The 17,059-nt window shown below is 47.0% G+C and overlaps 1 pseudogene across 1 annotated transcript in view; it reads left to right on the forward strand.

Annotated features, from left to right (window-relative positions):
• Window positions 1–8,810, forward strand: part of LOC308427440 (protein NDRG3-like) — a 14,295-nt pseudogene extending 5,485 nt beyond the window's left edge. Inside the window, exons 5-8 of the transcript in view lie at window positions 1,232–1,288; window positions 7,644–7,747; window positions 8,521–8,586; window positions 8,693–8,810. The product of the transcript in view is annotated as a protein NDRG3-like (transcript). The remainder of the gene's footprint in view (window positions 1–1,231; window positions 1,289–7,643; window positions 7,748–8,520; window positions 8,587–8,692) is intronic.
• The last annotated feature ends 8,249 nt before the right edge of the window (window positions 8,811–17,059 follow it).

The raw sequence follows: 17,059 nt of genomic DNA on the forward strand, positions 1-17,059 counted from the left end.
AGAAAAGAAAAACCTATCCAGGGCTGTGCGTGGTGGCATGTTCTTTTACCCCCAGTGCTCCGGAGTCAGAAACAGGCTAGCCTGGTCTACTTATCCAATTCCAGATAAATGACCTCTAGAGGCAGAGACAGGCTAGCCTGGTCTACTTATCCAATTCCAGATACATGAAATCCTGCATGTATTTTCTGCCTATCAGCAGACCAGATTCTGGGCAGTCTGTCTGTCCCTCCCCCACATGTTACATTTGGGGAAAGATTGCCTTCCCTGCTTTGGATGTAGCGTACTAACAACGCGGTTGCCAGCAGATGTGACTCCTCCCCCAGCGTGACAGATGTAAAATGTCTGTCTAGTCTGCGGATATACCGACCTCCACGATAAGATGTATAGCACCTGATGACACTCACAGACTTCAGGTCTCTGAGCATTATGAAGAGTGCATACATGAAGGGAGCTGGGTCATTACTCAGCCCCTCTCCCATCTGTAACCTGAGACTCACTGACAGAACACGGGGTGAGCCATCTTTCCCTAACCTCTCACCATATTCATGGCTCTCCCTCACCTCCTTCCCTGCATCCCCAGCTCATCCAAGTCCCCAGTGGGAATTCCATCCAGAACCCAGGCAGAAGCTTGAAGGGGAGTTGGCAAGATGAGTTGAGCTGAATTTTTTTTTTTTTCTGAAAATAGATTGTCTCCAGATTTACACAGATCACTGCGTTTATTAGACTGTAAGATGCAGCATTTTGAAATGGGAAGAATTGGGAGGAAAATGTTCAAATGTGAGAACATTCTGTAAATATAGCTATTCCTCCCACTCCCTAAAGTAAAGATGGCTAAAACTGGAAGGAATCTTAATTTTGGTGTCTTGGATGTCTTGGGCAGGGTTGTAAGTCAACCTCTACCTGCCATCAACCCAATGTGAGTGCAGAAATGGGGGCAGGGAGGAGGCAGCAGCGGCCACAGTCCCAGACTGCAGGTTTCTAAGGAAGGGCCCCTGTTCCTTCCAGCCCTGTTCCAACACAAACTCAGCTCATACCATGGAAGAGATACTTAGTTCTTCCTTATAAGGTTGCTTTTTTTTTTTTTTTTTAACTTTTCTTCAAAATGATACCAATTCATGTTTTTATTTGTTTTGAAGGATACTGTGTGTAAAGTACACCTTCCTTTAATGGACACCCAGGAAATGCTCACACGTGCTATATCTCTCTCTTACCTCCGTTTTTTATCTTTCAGCTCTCAGGCTTGACCACCAACATTGTGGACATAATTCTGGCTCATCACTTTGGGCAGGTAAGCTCCTGTGCAGCCAGAGAGCTGCAGTTTTGGATGAAAAGCCTACTGTGCTTCAGAAGGGAAAGAGGCACCTTGCCTTGTAAGGATCCTGTCAGATAACTTGGCCCATGCAGTCAGAGGGCATGAGGGGCTGCAAAGGCCAGGCCTACAGGAGCCCCTTCTCTCAGCCTCACAGATCTTGTCACTCAGAAAGTTACAGAAAACAGCCGCTCCCCCACCTGTCCCCAACCTGTCCCCAACCTGTCCCCCACCTGTCCACCACCTGTCCCCATGAACAGAATGCCATATGTGAATGTTTGCCAACACCCGTGCTCTCACCAGACAGCTTTAGCGCCATCAGGAGGCTCAGGAAAGGTTTCTCAGGAATAGAAATTTTAGAAGACACCAGCAAAGAACCCTGAGATGCTATTGTGGGAGGAGCTTAGAGATGACCTATGGAACCACAGACAGATGGGCACTGGCATCGTCAGCTGGATGCTGCTGTTCTGGGATGGTTGTTGGTGGGGAATTTCCTGTTTTGTAGGAGAAAGTGAGTGAAGGAGACACTGAGCAATGGGGTGCAGAGCTGTGAGCCTGGAGTGGGCGGGGCCGTTACAGGGGGGGGAGGGGCCATTACAGGCAGTGGGAGGGGCCATTACAGGGAGGGGGAGGCTGCTCAGTTAGTCAGGATAGACCAGGCTCTTACCACCCACTGATTATGTGTGAGTTAAGTAAGTAGTTTGAGAACTGCTTTAGGCAGCTGGAGGGATGGTTTAACAGTTAAAAGAGCATTGAATGCTTTTCCTGAGGTCCCAGATTCAAGTCCTAACCATCCATATCCTGTTTGTAATTTCTGTTCCTAGAGGATCTTTCACCCCCTTCTGGCCGCTGCTTGCACTGCAGGCATCTGGTGCATAGACAGACGTGGAAAAAACATTCACACATAAACGAAGACTTTTCTTTTTGTTTTCAAAGATTTATTTATTTTATGTGTGCCTGTGTGTCTTTGTGAGGGTTCCAGACCGCCTGCATCTGGAGTTACAGACAGTTGTGAGCTACCATGTGGGTACTGGGAGTTGAACCCTCTGCAAGAGCAGCCAGGGCTCTAAGTGCTGAGCCGTCTCTCCAGTCCCCAAAATAAGAATTTTCAATAAAATCAAATGAGAAAACTGGGTGTGGTGGCATACAACTTTCATCCTCGCACTTGGAAAGCAGAGGCAAGAACTCTATGAGTTTGAGGATGCAAAGTCTGGTCTACGAATTGAGTTCCAGGACAGCCAGGGCTACATATAAAGCCTGTCTCAAAAGAACAAAACAAACAAAAACGATTGCTTCAGATACCCAAACTTAGTTATTTTTCCCAAGTTTGGTGGACTAATCATACAGTAGGGAAACTGAGGACCAGGTTTAATGTTATCCACATCATAAATTGAATTGATTTTTTTTTAATTTTAGCTTTAGTTCTTTGAGAATTTCAAACACAAGCACACCTGCATTCACATCATTTCTACCCCTCTTTCTTCCTGGAGTTGACAAATGAAGCCAGGGTCGACTCCAAAGCCCATATCCTTTCTTTGTGTGGTGTGTGTATGTGTGTGTATGGTGTGTGTGCATGTGTGTGCATGTGTGTGTATGTGTGTGTTGTGTATGTGTGCATGTGTGTGTATCTGTGTATGGTGTGTGTGCATGTGTGTATTATATATGTGTGTAGTGTGCATGTGTGTGTGCATGTGTGTGTATGTGTGTATGGTGTGTGTGTGCATGTGTGTATGTATGTGTGTAGTGTGTATGTGCATGTGTGTGTGCATGTGTGTGTATGTATGTGTTACAGATACATGTGTTTGTTTGCATTCGGTACCTGTGTACATGTGTGCACAGATGAGTGGAGGTCAGAGGTCAGCCTTAGGGTCTTCCTTCTGTCTTTCTAACTAAGCCTCCTTCCCATTGGTTGGTTTCCAGCTGATGATTTTACCTACTTGTCAGCAGGACTCCTGGCCAAATGCTTGGCTCCAGGTCTGCACATTTGCCCACATCAAAAGAAAACAAACATTATGTGCATAGAACATACAGATTCTCATAAAGAAACATTAGTTTGTCTTTTAGTTTTACTGAAACAAGGGAGAGAGAAATCCTTGGTCTATGTTCATGTTGGATCTAAAGGAAAGAAACGAAGCCCATAAGGTGTGCGAATGTGGACTTGCCTGTGTGCCTGCTACCGGAACTGGGGGTAGCCTTCTCCTGGTGCACAGATATTGGGGTGACAGTTTTTATTTCCAGCATGGAATTTCCTCCAGGAATCCTAATTCCTAGGGTCCCATTAAATTCCCCTTTTCTTATTCATGCTTCATTCTGGATGGATTTGGGACCCTAACATTGGGTTGACTGTCAATCACTAGACTGGTACATGGATCTGAAGCAGATATGTTTAAAACATAAGAGAAAGAGACAGAGACAGACACAGAGAGAGACAGAGGCAGAGAGAGACAGAGAGAGACAGTGACAGAGGCAGAGAGAGACAGAGACAGACAGACAGACACAGAGAGAGACAGAGGCAGAGAGAGAGAAAGAGACAGAGAGACAGTGACAGAGGCACAGTGACAGAGGCAGAGAGACAGAGACTGAAAAGCTGGCAGAACAGGCCTAAGTCGAGCTTGAAGAGACTGCGCCCCCTAGTGGCCAGACGGGGGTATGCACATGAACACCGGCTCCTCCCAGCAGGGCATTTAGATTACAATTTCCCTTTTGTCTCTGAACCAAGATTTTCTTTGACGTCATTGGTAATGCTCCTGTGACTCATCCTATCAGAGGCAGGAGGAGTAGCCCAGAGTCAGTCACATCTCACATAAGAAGGGAAGACATTGTAAAGAAAAGCAAGCCTTGAGCTGGAGAGTTGGCTCAGCTAAGAGCTCTGACTGCTCTTACTGAGGACCCAGGTTTAGCTCCCAGCACCCACGTGGCAGCCCCCGCTATGCCCTCAGTTCCAGGGATCCAGTGCACTTTTCCTGCTTCTTTGTGCTCCTCGTGTGCACTGACACACATGCAACCCCTCATCACATGAAAAAATAAATAAAACCAATATCTTTTAAAGCACTTTTTGACTAAACTTAAGTGGCAAAGAAGAATGGCCTTGGTTTAGTCTATTTGGATTTAGATAATCTATGTTAAGCATGAATTCTGGCCAGGCTGCTGCTACAGGAGCTAAAGAGCAGCCTCAGCTACTAGTAAGTTCCGTGTCAGCCTAGTCCCACCTAATCTTATACACAGAAAGCACAGCTAATGCCCATTTTCACTGATAAGAAAAACACAACTGAGCTTCCATAATGGTTCAGTGGACAATAGTGATGGCCCTCAAATCTGAGGACTTCAGTTTGATCCCAGGGACCAACATGGCGAAAGAAAGAACAGACGTCAAAAGGCTTTTCTCTGACGAACTCCATGGGAAGCGCATGCACTAATGCACACACATACACACGAATGTACATACGTACATGTACCTACATGCAAATGACATACACACACACACACACACAGCAGAAACAATGATGCCCACCCACTTGATTATCTACCAAACCTGTAAAACCGAACAACGATGATGGACAAGCCGGATGGCTCAGTAGGTAAGGGTGATTGCCTCTCAAGCCTCTTGAGCATAGTTCGAATCCTGGAGTCTCTGTAAAGATGGAAGGAAAGAGCTTATTCCATAAAACTTCCCTCTGACTTCCACACTCAATCTGTGGCGTATGTACCTTCACACACACTTAAGAATTTAAGATAAAAACAGTAACTGCGGGGGCTGGAGAGATGGCGGCTCAGCAGTTCAGAGCACTGACTGCTCTTCCAGAGGTCCTGAGTTCAAATTCCAGCAACCACACGGTGGCTCACAACTGTCTGTAATGGGATCTGATGCCCTCTTCTGGTGTGTCTGACAGCTACAGTGTACTCATATAAATAAAAATAAATAAATCTTAAAAAAAAAAAAACCAACCCAGTAACCATGGGCTGGGGGTAATGCTTGTCTGCAGCTGTAGCTCTCAGAATGCTGAGGCAGAAGGATGAAGAGGTTCAAGGTTTTCCTTGGTTATTCAGTTGGAGGTCAGCCTGGACTCTATGGGGCCCTGTCTCAGATAACAACAAAAAGTGGTCATAGTAACAGGGATGTAGGAAACACAGTATAAGAAATGGGATTGCTCTCCATGTCCTTACACGCTCTCCCAGGCCTAAGTGGAAGTGGAAATGTGTATGTTAGCAGGATGTATGTAAGAGTACAATTTATGTCTTTTTTAATCCATGTGTATTGGCAGAGGGAGGGTAATTATCATTTTCTTTTGCCTTAATGTTTGCATTAGTGACTATGTCCTTGTTCGCTCTTCATATACCAATAATGCCACACAGTGGGCTTTGGTGGCATGGAACAGGAGAGAGGGAACCAAAACCATATATGAGGACCATGGGCTGCAGATGGCTGACCCTGGCTTTGAGCATATAAGAGACGGGGGGGGGGGGGGGGGGGTCTCGGTGGGGGTCAGGCTGCTCCTGGAACAAAGGCAGCAGCAGGCCCCTGGGCTCCTGGGATAAGCTAATGTTGGAGGTTTTCTGCTTGTGATGGGCACCATTTCAGAAGATGTCTTCCTTGTTTGTGAACCTTCTACTCTTAATGTTTTCAGCCTGTGACTTACCCCAGAAACTGCCGAGTCTCTCCTGTTGATGTGATTGTCTTGCACAAACACCCAGGCCTTGGAGTTAGCTTGGGCCTCATGTAGGGTGGAAGAGTTTGGGTGATAGATGCTGAAGGGACTGGTGCACAGGGCAGGAGAAACAAAGAGTCTTCAGGGTAACGTTTCTGCAAACCGTTTCCCAGGTGACCAACATGTCTCCATGTAGAGCTGAGGGGATCCAATCCAAATGTCAGGAGAAGACTGACCTAACTCCACGCCCATCAGATAGTTACAGGCTCAAATGAAGGGTCAGTGTTTCCCACAAAAGCAGCCTTCAAACTTCTGCTGTTGCCTAGGCAACTGCTATTATAACCCCACACATAAGAGGTGTCCTCTACTGCAAAGCTAGTAGGAGCCGGGATGTATTGCCGAACTACGTGACTTTCAAAATAAGTGCTGTCTAAGCTCATTAAGGGCCAGTGAACTGGGGAGTATCTTGGTTTTTCTTTAGTGACAGTTCTCCCTGATCTTTGATGTTTGTGTGGCTTTTCAGATACCAGCAGTTTTGTAGCTTGATCCAGCACAGGGCCTCCAGGTCTGCAAACACCCTGGCCTGGGTCAGAATCTGGTAGTCAATGACAAAGCTGTTAGAAGCTCTGGTGGGTCACAGGTGACAAATTCAGACATATTTGCTTTTTGCCCCTTACAGCAATCTCTGCCTCAGAGAATTATTTCTTCCCCTTTTACATATAGTTCTGCAAGTCTCTCTCCGTGGCTATTCATTTCAGTCTAGTTACTATTTTATATACTACTCTCTACCTTATTATCCATTTCTTGTTTATTCATGTGTGTGTGTGCGTGCATGAGTGTGTGTGCACCTGTGTGTTCATGTATGAGTGTACGTGTATGCATGTGTGTGTGCATGCATGAGGGGGTGTGTGCATAAATGAGTATGTGTGTGTGTGTGATGTTTTTCTTTAGTGACAGTTTGTCCTTGGGAGATAACCTGTTGTTGAGTCAGAGTCTCACTGGGACCTGTTCCTGGCTATAGGCAAAACTGGCTAGCCAGGGAACCCCAGGGGTCTCCCTATCTCTGCCTCTCCGGTCTGAGTTTTCAGGGAGCCCCTTCACAGCAGAGAGGTCTGAGTTTTCAGGGAGCCCCTTCACAGCAGAGAGGTCTGAGTTTTCAGGGAGCCCCTCACAGCAGAGAGGTCTGAGTTTTCAGGGAGCCCCTTCACAGCAGAGAGGTCTGAGTTTTCAGGGAGCCCCTTCACAGGCCCTCACGTTTGCACAGCGGGTACTGACTGAGCTCACAGCCCCACTACTCATTTTCTCACTGTACTGTCTTCAGTGAGGTTGGAGCCTCAGCCTGTTTCCTGGGAGTAATTTTTTTCAGGCTTTCGGGTTCAGGGAACTTTCTATCTTCTTGGCTCTCCTCACCCTGGTGCTGTAGAAGGCAAACAGGCTTCTTCCTTATCTCGGTTTCTCTTCCGTGATATTTACATACTGTTCTGACATTATATTCCTAATGATTCCTAATATACCTTTCCCTCCAATGCAAATTCCATTTAGTAGTCCCAGTAAGATTGCATTTCTTACAGGTCTTGCCTCCTGGTTGTGTGTGTGTGTGTGTGTGTGTGTGTGTGTGTGTGTGTGTGTGTGTGTGTATTTTGCTCTCTGTTCTCTGCAGCTTGGAATATGTCTTCTGCTTATTTTAGGAAGAGTTGAGAACCAATCTGGAACTGATTCAAAGTTACAGGCTCTGAATTGCCCAAGATATCAACCAAGAGAACCTAGAGCTTTTTCTGCATTCTTGTGATAGGTGTGGCATTACCCGTTCGCAGAGACCAGTTCAGAATAGACATCGTAAGAGAAAGGAGGCAGGAACTTGCCCTGTGTTGTGTGACAGACTGCATGTGCTATTTGACCATGCACATAGAAAAACAAAGGGGAAAAACTCCAGCTTTGACTTAATCGATCTTTGTTGGAATTGTCTCAAAAGGCAGGTGTAGCCTGTGAGTGCTAAACGTCAAAAGTGTCTGTATTCCGGAAGTTACACACATCTTCCTCCACCATCAGAGTGAAGAAGATGCGCTGGTTCCTGTCCGGGAACGACCTCTCCAGGGTGAAATGTTGGCTCCTCTTCCCTCTCTGGGAGGATGGAAAGGCTGAGGAATGGGTAACTTTCCCCAGAGTCAGTAGGGAGCCCAGCCAGGCTTGAACCTACTCTCCAGGGTGTCCCTATTTTTAGTTGAAGTTCTTTTTATAGAATGCTTGTCTCCATTGCACAAGGTTCTGTGTTTGATCCCAATTCTGAAGAAAAAAAAATCTGTGCTAGTTTGTTACAAAGAAAGTCCTTCCCATTCCTCAGTCCCAAACAATAAAAGGATGCGCTTCCCTCCTCCTATGGGGCTCATGTCTACAGACCACTTGGAAAGTTCAGTCAGCCTTGAGGGTTTTGAGTTCTCCCCCTTTTTAGCATCCCACAAACCCCTGTTCTTGTTGTGTAGCATGCAGGGTGCCATGGAAGCAGCTGCTCAGGGACACAGAGGTGGTTTTCCTGTAAGTGATGCTGATTCTGCCTTGTTTGTCTAGGCGCAGGGACCTGGAGATCGAAAGACCTATTCTGGGCCAGAATGATAACAGACTGAAAACGTTAAAGTAAGTGCGTGACTCCCCACTGAGCTGCTGCCTGTCAGCACTGACCCCTGATCCTAGGTGTTTGTGCTTCCTTGCTGACTGAGCCCTCTTCTTCCCCCGTTCCCAGGTGTTCTACCTTGCTGGTGGTGGGGGACAATTCGCCTGCTGTGGAGGCTGTGGTGAGTGGTGCTGATGTGAGGAAGCTGGGATTGAAGCGAAGTCCAGTACGGCAGGCATCCTGCTGACGCCATAGAAACAAGATCACTCTGTGCCATGCTGTGTCTAGTCACATCTACTGGGTTCTACTGTGACATACTGTGAAAATCAGTTCCTCAGAAGCGTCACCAGGTTCTTGATGGCTCTGTGTGCCACTCCATTCTGGCAATTAATGCAATAAAACACTGTGTGTTTATTATCAGAGTACTGATATTCAGCCAGCTTTCCACCTGGAGGAAGTTACCACAAATCCAACAGAGAAAGGCGGTCGAGGGCCTATAGCCTTTCTCTGCTTCTTTCTAAAGTGTGTCTCAACTAAAAAAAAGAAAAGAAAAAAAAAGTAATGGGTGCCCACTGTAGAAAAGGAGGGAAGTGGGTACAAAGTAGAAGGTTGGGTAGCTGTGTTCCCATTGTCCAAACACAAGCTTTAGCATAGCTCTGGTTATTTAAATATTCCTGATTTGAGCTGGAGAGATGGCTCAGTGGTTAAAAGCACTGACTGCTCTTCCAGAGGTTCTGAGTTCAAATCCCAACAACCACAAACAACCTCTGTAATGGGATCTGATGCCCTTTTCTGGTGTGTCTAAAGACAGCTACAGTGTATTCACATACATACATACGTACATACATACATACATACATACATACATACATACATACATACCGTGGCGACCAAGGCAATTTATTAAAGAAAGCATTCAATTAGGCTTACAGTTTCAGTGATGCAGAGACAGGGCAGCAGAAACAGCTGAGCCCTCACACCCTGATCCACAATAAGAGGCCGAGAGCACACTGGGAATGGTAAAGATTTTTGAAAACTCAGAGCCTACCCCAGTGACACGCCTCCTCTGACAAGGCCACACTCCCTAATACTTCCTAAATAGTTCTATCAAGTGGGGATCAAGTATTCAGTCATGTAAGCCTGTGGGAGCCAGTGTACTTCAAGCCACCACAGTCCTCATAGATACTGGAACATAGAATAAACAAAAGAAGCGTAAATTGCTCAGAATTCGGGTACAAAAATGTTGTATGGCAAAGGTGTTGGCATCTTTGTCCTATTCTAATTTATGTTATTAAGATCATATCCCAGCACTCAGGAGGCAGAGGCAGGTGATCTCTGAGTTCAAAGCCAGCCTGGTCTACAGAGTGAGTTCCAGGACAGCCAGAACTACACAGTGAGAGCCTGTCCTGGGGGTGGGGGCAGAGAGGTAGCCCGTGGTTCTCTTAACAGAGAAGATACATTTTTTAAAGTTAATAAATCAATGTTAATAGAGAATTGAAATAGGATGGAAATGTTTTTACAGTTTTAATCTTGCTATATTGGTAAGAAAATTCCAGAGATATTCTGATAAATTAGGATAGGTACACTTTAAGCACGGAGACAGCAACTCTCTTTCAAGTAAAAGGTCTCGTGTTTCCCAGAATGGCCACAAAGTTGCCGTGTTACTGAAGGTGACCTTTAGCCTCTGTTCCTCCTGCTTCCACCTGCCGGGTGCTTGGCTCACTGCGTGAGGTGTTTGCAGTGCTGAGGATCTAGGCCTAGGCACTGTGAATGCTGGGCACCCTCTCTACCAATCCTAGAAGTGAACTAGCGTGAAGATCCCCCTCTAAGAAGACGAGGCTGGCTCAAACCCCTGACAATAGGATTGTTCACCTTCATACCAAGAAGGCTGGGAAACCACCAAATCCACATGTGGTGTGTACTATAAGACCTAAAGTCCTTGTGAGATTGTCTAAAACTGAGAAAGGTCAGTAGGACCTATGGGGGTCCATGTGTGCTGAGTGTGTCCGAGACAGGATCAAGGATGCGTCCTTATTGAGGAACAGAAAACCGTGGAAGTATTGAAGGCACCAGCACAGCGTCAGAAAGTGAATGTGGAGCTTCCTTAAGTAATAAAAATCAAGGCTCGATCAAAAAACACACAGAAAGGTTCTCCCCATTGGCTGAGCACAGTGTCACACACCTTTAATCCCAGAACTCTGAAGGCTCAGGCAGGAAAGTGTCTGTGAGTTCAAGACCAACCAGAGCCAGGGCTACATAGTCGTCAAAAAAACCAAACCAAAACAAAAGGCTTGTGTCAATGTCTCTGACAGAAGCTCTGGCTGTGCATTTGTCTAAACAGGAACGTCTGCTCACGTGTTTTTCGTGTTTCGGGGAGTGTCCTGCTGCTCTGTCTCCATCCACTCTGCTCCTGCCTTCTCCCCTTTCTCTCTCAAGTGTGTGTCAAAGGGAAGCCTGTTACCAGCAGCAACGGGGAGCTCTCGGCACACGCCTGGGCTCAGTGCTCCGAGGCTGCCGAACTCACAGTGCTCGACTCCAGATGGCCCATGGGCTTCTCGAGAATATGGATTAAAAGTCTGGCTGCAAATTAGCTTTTCATTACAGACTCGAATCAATATTGCAAACCACAAACAACACTTTATGACGGCCGTAGATGTGGTTATTTCTAGGTTTCCATTCCCATCCACAGCACGGCAGACAGTGCCTGCGGCGGGCAGACAGACGCTGAGTTATTTGATGGCTGTCAGTGTCTGACAATGTCGTCCAGTGAGATAGCTGAGCAGGTACAGGCACTTACCACATAAGCTTGGCCTTCATTAAAGCAAACCTTTGCCAGTCAAGTCTCATATATTTGTGAGGATAAATATTTCTCATCTTACTCCTTGAACTGTAAGGAGGTTTCTTGCTAATCTCATACTTCATATGCACATGCATTCATGTGTGTTTAGGGGGTGGAATATGTAGTCCTCTATACTAACATGCCTGGAGGTACACATGCAAATGTGTGGGGCCAGAGGCCATCACTGGGTGTGTTCCTTGGTCACTCTCTACTTCAGCTTGTTTTGAGACAAGGTCACATTATATAACCTTAGCTATGAATCTTACTACTCAGCCCAGGCTGGTCTTGAACATAGAGATCAACCTGCCTCTGCCAAATGCTGGGATTCAGTGTGGGATAGTATTCATGCCTATCCACCTTATATTGTGAGATAGGACCTTTCTCTTTTTAATACTTATTTTGTGTGTTTGTATATTTGTACCTGTGGGAGTTTATTATGGGAATACTGTACACGCAGGAGGAGCCTGTGGAGGTCAGAAGAGACACCAGATCCCCTGGAACTGCAGTTAGAGGTGTTCTGAGCCACCATGTGGGTACTGGGAAATGAATCTGGGTCCTGGTCAGGGGGAGTAAGTGTTTTTACTCACGGAAGCATCTCTCCAGCCTCAAGACAGTGTTGTGTTTTATAAAAATAAAGAGAGAAGGAATATGTTTGGTGGATGTGTAGTCAGGTGTGGATCAAGGGCATGCCTCTGAGGGCCCAGGTTGACGCATCCCTTCCCCCTGAGGGACCAACCAAACGCAGGGCAGGGGAGGGGAGTTGAGAAAGGCAGAGAGAGAGAGAGACAGAGACACAGAAACAGAGAAAGGCAGAGAGAGACAGAGACAGAAGTAGAAGCAGAGAAAGGCAGAGAGAGGCCGGCCATGAGCATGTGGGAAGGGAGAAATGGGGAGAGAGGGGGAGCAGGGGCAAAAGAGAGAGGAGGGGGCAGGCAACCCCTTTTATAGTGAGTCAGGTACACCTGGTTGTTGCCAGGTAACTGTGGGGTGGGGCCTAGACTAAATGCCAACACTCATAGGCCAACAAGTTAATGGACAGAGACATGCCTCTCTCTGCCCCTTGTTTCCGAGCACAGGATGACAGACAAGCATCGCTGGGGCTACTGCTGGGGATCTGAACCCTGGTCCTCATGTTTACATAGCAGGCTCTGAATCAACCATGCTCAGCCCCAGCCTCAAATTCTTAGGCTCTTTGTGGCATTCATTATCTTAAATAATAGTTCTCTTTTAAATAAAAAAAAAATTAATTCTAACAATGAAACCACAGGATTCATATGTATGTTTACATACATACATACATACATATATACATATATATACATACATACATACATACATACATATATACATATATATACATACATACATACATACATACATACATATCCCCTATGAAAGGGAGGTGTTGAGAGCACTCCTCCAGTGGAGGTTCACTGATGTAAGTGTTCTTCCTCTTCTAGATGGCAGACTGTGGAGGGCTGCCCCAAGTAGTTCAGGTAAGCAAGTGTTCGTAATACTTACACAATCTCTCTCTCTCTCTCTCACACACACACACACACACACACACTGCTACCTCTCTACCTACACAAAAACTAACGCCCTCTTTGTTCCCCGCAGCCTGGGAAGCTCACTGAGGCAGGGCTGCACCTCCTCCCCTGTCCACGTGGATCCATTCCTGTCACTGTGTCAGTCAGAGGGAGGGGTCAAAGCCTGTGAGTGATGTCTGGTACACTGTGGAGTTTTCTCCAGAGAACTGGCCTCAGCTCTAGATTAGCCAAGGAAGATGGAAAACAAAGTGCCGGGCTTCACTCTCAGAGAGAAAGCGCTGTCCCTGTAGCATCTGATTCCACTTACCAGAGACCCACGAACCTGCAGGAAGTGCCTCCTGGTCTGATGGGGTGGCTCTCCATCCCTCAGTCCCAGAAAAGGTGACAGTATATCTCTTATCTGCCATAGGTGGTATGCATACCCCCAAAGACATATACACAGGCATAGAAATAAATACAGAAAAGGAAAGGAAAAAAGAAAAGACCCTTCAGCCAGCCAGGTGACACTCTGGAACTGTCTCTGTAACCTCCACTGTTGCTGATACCCCTCTGATGGGCATCACAATTGTCTGGAGGCAAGGCTTGGAGCATGAACTCTCATTAATTTCCCTCCAACAACCTTAAACAAATATAATGCCTTCCTACAGAGACAATGTTTCCACTGCCAGACCTTTTGCCCTGCATGTGTGATACTGGAGATCTAACCAACCTCCTAAGGAGCAAGGAAAGACAGAGCCCCCAGAAAAATGTGGCACCTGAGGTCATCTTATGTTGGAGCATGGTGAGTGTCCGTGTTAAAGAGTAGCCACTAAGGAGGGGACAGTAGGCAGGTATTTGCACTGTTAGTGGAGAAAGTCACAGTAATTGCCAGTTCTTGATACCACACCTGTGAGTGTCAAGCTTAAACATCAGAATCACCTGAAATACTTGTAAGTACTCAAGAAATGTGACTGTGAAGCTCTGCTTTGCTGAGTCAGGCTTGGTCACATAAGGGATGGAGTGACATGGTCCCCATCCCTGGAACAGAGTGAGCAGGGTTGGGCCTCCATGAGTGTTGATGGTTGCTGTGGGTGTAAAGGCTTGCTTTGTATAAAGACATATACATTTTACTTCATGTTCCCCCTCCAGAAATAGTCTCCCTGCCAGGGTTAATGCATCCAGGATAATTAGAAGCCGCATGAATCAGGGTTCAAGGGTGTGTCTATATCTCAGCAAAATGGCAAATGCTGAGACCTTCAGGACAGCCTTTAAGGCTGTGGGAAAGAACTCTAAAAACATGAGTACAAAAGTATAATTTCTCAACTATGCAAAATATAAGGATGCAGTGTGAATTATTTGAGGGGTTGGGCAAACCTAAAAGAACAGAGGCTGCACTGTGAGCCAGTTTGTCAGGAAGATAAAGGCAGGTATATTTTTGAGTTCAAGGTCAGTCTGAGATAGAGGTAGTTTGGGTCCAGGTGCTGTAGAAATGTTATGCTCAGGACAGGACCCATCCTGCAGGCAGATCTCTGAACTCACTTTCAATGTTCTTATGTTTGCTGTCTTTTTCTAACAATCAAGGGGCTGGGGTCACGGATGCTAATTCACAGGGTAGTAGAGAGGGAACCTGATTGAATTGATATGTAAATAAAAGACTGCACTTTGGTCTGCAAGAGATGGGCTATCCAGAGAGTTTTTAGAATAGCAAGAGAAAGCTGCCTTGAGCAGTAAAGGCCATTGTAACTCACTGTTTGACCCTGGGTCATTCTTTGTGCTGCTCCTAGACGCCCCTTCTGTCTGGAACCCCTCTCCGAGCTGAAGCTGGTCCTTGGCACTACCCGGGCATTTTTTGACTTATGGATCTGAGATAGGTCTGCACACCTAATGAACTTCTGGTTGATACTGGATTACTGGAACCGTATTTTGAAGAGCAGGTGCTTGGGATTGAGCCCAGGATCTAGAACATAATAAGCACACATCTACTACTAAACTACATATCAGTCCCAAGTCTGAACTTTCAAAATATAGTTTCTATACCAACAACATGGGCATTTCTCATAAGCTTGATAGCAATCCTTCCCCACACACATCATTCACTGATATGCTGAAGTCTGAAGGCAACTCTCAGAAGTCGGTTCTCTCCTTCCACCACTGAGTCCTGAGGATTGCTCTAGGTCCTCACACCAGGTAAGAAGCATCTTCATCCACCGAGCCATCACACTGGGCCAGAAATGAGCCCCACTTCAGAGTCTATAGTTGAAGAAGATTCCAGGTGATTCCTATGCATGGTCCCCTCTGAATATCTAAATTCAGAATTACAAAGACTGAGTGCTCTGGTGATTACTGTGGCCATGTCTTCATGGGAAACTCCTGTTCATCTTTCCTCATATCTTTATTTCTTGGGACCAGATGGAATCAAAAAGCCAAGAAGGACCTCCAGCCTGAGGCATGGAGGGAGAGCAGCTGCTCCCTAGAAACAGGAAAGGGGCAGGGGTGGTTCCTCCATGGTCTATGATGTGATGCGTCAGAGGAAACAGAGGCGGGGAGACTGTGGGGTTGTGAGAACCACAGAGACTGCAGCTGAGAGCTGAAGTTCTGAGGATAGCACCTGTGTCTACAAGGGCCCCAGATCCTTAGCCCACGCTCACTGGCCCTGCTGTGCCGGGTAGGAGTGTCCAATCTGGTTTTCCCGAGAAGTAAAGGGCTTCTGTGCCAGTTTCATGGCAAGTGTTGTCTGCTGACAAAGAAGCTTAATTACCTCAACACCTCAACCTACTCTGACCACTTTCTGGTGATTGAGCTTCCAGGCTGAGAGTGAACGTGCTAGGGCCTAAGATGCCGACGACCTCAGGACTTGCAAAGGCCTGACCTGTCGGGCCAGTGTGCACATTGGCTGACTTCCCCCACCACACTTCTGATGGCAAACCTGTAAGTATGCCTGCTTTGTTTTCTGGTGAACTTGGGTCAGGTAAAAGGAACGGTCACCTCTGACTGGGAGTGAGTTCTGTAGTCATGCTCTAGGAGGATGACGGGAAGCTGGCTGTATGAGGTCTGTAGGATCCTCAGAGACACAGTAGGCTCTCCCCTCTGACTGCCTCCAGATCTCATGCCTCTGGGGTTTCTTCTGTGCTACCTACTTTCCTCTCTTGGGCCAAGAGCCGTGCAGGTCACCGAAGGAAAGGGCTCTAGATTACTCTCCAAAGACAGTCACCTGCAGCAGCTCAGTTCTTACAGGGTGAGAGTTTCAGTTTGAAAAGGAGCAAAGCTAAGGGTACAGATCACTGAGCCTTTGTGCTTGGTTCCCAGATGCAAAATCAAGCCTACAAAATCCCAAAAGACAAGATGGCCCTCCTAGCTCTGCACTAACCCTGCCTGAGCAGCAGGCAGCTCATCCTCCACATGAGGTCATCACAATGAAAATGGGATTAGAAGAAGCAAAGCAGCCTGGGTACTGTGCAGTTTCTGCTGCCTTTCTCCAACACTCTGCCCACCCGCTTTGCAGGGACACCACAGACAGTGCCTAAGCACATAGGATGTTGCACACATGTGTGACAAATGATCTGATCTCTTGTGCAAACGTGGCCAGCACCTGTGTATCCTCGGCCTCACTGCCCCTGGCTGGGTCTCCTCTTCCCCAGTAGTTACCATGCCTTGGCCAGACCAGGAAGAGGCCTGGAGAGGTGTCCAGCAAAGAGCAGGTCCCCTGGGGCCCAAGGGTCCTGAAGGTTGTGGAACTAGAGCAAGGAAGTTGATCCCCTCCAATCCTCCCTCTGGCCCTGTGGAGTGAGTATTAGGAGCCTTCATCACAGGAGACACCACAAGCTGCCTGCTGTGTCTGAGGTCACACAGCTGGTCTGAGTTAGTCCCCTATGCTACCCATGGCAGACATAAAGCCAAGCACTTAGCCTGACCCTCATATTAATAGCAGCTCAAAAGGAAGAATTGCCTTGGTAGGGAGCAAATGCCTGCCCCCAGGAGGCAGCAGTCACACACACCCCTCCCCCCATCAAAGCAGCCCAGAGTCTGAGAGGAAGGGGCTGTCCAGAGCCAGTCCTAGGGCTCCAGCCTGCTTGGTGTTCCTCAACTCTGATTGGTGCTCCTGGGGTCTGCACAGAGGCAGCACAGACAAAT

This window comes from Micromys minutus (genome assembly GCF_963924665.1).
Source record: "Micromys minutus genome assembly, chromosome: 11".
NCBI lineage: Eukaryota > Metazoa > Chordata > Mammalia > Rodentia > Muridae > Micromys > Micromys minutus.